Source organism: Chrysochloris asiatica, unplaced genomic scaffold, assembly GCF_000296735.1.
Source record: "Chrysochloris asiatica unplaced genomic scaffold, ChrAsi1.0 scaffold00006, whole genome shotgun sequence".
Classification (NCBI taxonomy): domain Eukaryota; kingdom Metazoa; phylum Chordata; class Mammalia; order Afrosoricida; family Chrysochloridae; genus Chrysochloris; species Chrysochloris asiatica.
The window spans coordinates 36127221-36128959 of record NW_006408524.1 but is presented as its reverse complement, the minus strand read 5'-3'; the positions used below and the strand labels follow the sequence as shown (position 1 = coordinate 36128959).

Below are 1739 nucleotides of genomic sequence, written 5' to 3'. Positions count from 1 at the left end.
ACATGAAGTTGTATTCTATGAGTAGTTCTTAGCAACTTCAATAAAGGAAAACCGTGCTGTGAATAATCAAAATAGGAGCGCACAGACAAAACATTGTGTATATTTATTGTGTCTTTTACAAAATCATATGTCTGTGTAAGGTGATAAATGCATATGTACACACACACACATATACATAGATAGGCATGCCTTGCTTAATGTCTGTTTGAACAGCATCCTATTGTATATATGTCAGTGATCTGTGGTAGCCAGGTGACTGGGTGCCAGGACACCAGATGCTCTGTAGGAGAAAGGTGATAGTTTCTGTTCCCACACAGATTTATAGCCTCAGAAACCATATACAAGATCACTATGAGTCAACACCAGCTCGACAGCACTTAATATCAAAAACAAGGTAATAACACCACTGGCTAGCACTTAAAGAGAGTGTTGTTTCTTCTTGGACACATCCGCAGTACGGCCATGGCAGCCAGTGGTCTTGGTGTGCTGGCCTCAAACATGAAGGCCCCAGAAGTGACGCATCCCTCTGTGGGCCCGAGTCTTCTCAGCCACTCTGGGTCTTCACAGAGCTTGTCTAGACCGTTGGCCAGGACCTGACCTTATTCGCCATCCTTCATGTCTTTGTGTCTGTTCAGGAACCAGTCAGGAATCTTGTACTGCATGGATTCTACATTATTGTGCTTACACGCTCCACCTCACCCTCAGTGGGCTCTCCTGCTCGCTTGGTGAGGTCTATGTCTGCTTTCCTCAACCCCACATGAGGGTATCTTTGCCCCAAACCCTAATGGCAGTGGTAGCAATGACTGTTTTCTGCCACCCATTGATGTTAGTGCTGAGTACTCACAACATATGCTGAAACTTTTAAGGGAACCACCAGAGACATGGCAGTGACAGCAATGATGGCAGGTAGGCCTCTGGTGGAAGCTAATGGCTGATATTTAAAAAGTAGATTGACAGTTCTTTTTTGAGAGTTGTCCCTGGGTGGACTTGAACTTCCAACTCTTTGGTTCGCAGCTGAATTTGTGAACTGCTTGCACCACCTAGAAATGCTGGATAGCATTGAAAGAAAGCAAATACATGGTAGAGAAAATAAGTTCTCCTGAAGTTCAGAGTTAGGGTTGGATTTCAGAGAAAGTTGGTCCATGAAAAGTTGTTCTTAACCCCTTATCTGATGAAGAAATTGATGCTCTTTTTTCAGGTTCTCTTTTCAGAGAACCTTTCTTACAATTCCAGATAACATTGATGCCACTGCTATAAGATTATCCATTGTGATCAGAAATAGGAATTATATAAGTTTCTCAGGGACCCAAATCCACGACCTTTAACAAAAACAAAATTTTGTTAAACATAATTTTGACAGTTAGTAAGCATTTTAGGGTGCTTTGGTAGTGTAGTGGTTATGAGTCGGGCTACTAATCTCACAGTCAGCAATTCAAAACTACTAGTGGAGCTGCAGGAGAGAGAGGAGGTTTTCTGCTCCAGTAAAGATTTACCACCAGTACGCATTTTGATGTGGCACTGTGGGCCAATACACTGGATTATAAAATCAGTTTGAACCTCTAGGTTGGCAGTTCAAGTTTATTAGTTGCACCTTGTAAACCTTGTTTTTGTTGTTGCTAAGTGCCGTCGAGTCGGTTCCAACCCATAGCGACTCTGTATAGGGTTGCCGAGAAGCAGCTGGTGAGCTTGAACCACCGACCTTGCAGTTCAAATGGCTTTGCAGTATGTTGTTGTTGTGA

The 1739-nt window shown here is 43.0% G+C and overlaps 1 pseudogene; it reads right to left on the bottom strand.

The window, feature by feature from the left end:
- Nucleotides 1-417: 417 nt before the first annotated feature.
- The window catches only part of LOC102812953, a 55638-nt pseudogene continuing 54316 nt past the window's right edge, over nucleotides 418-1739 (bottom strand).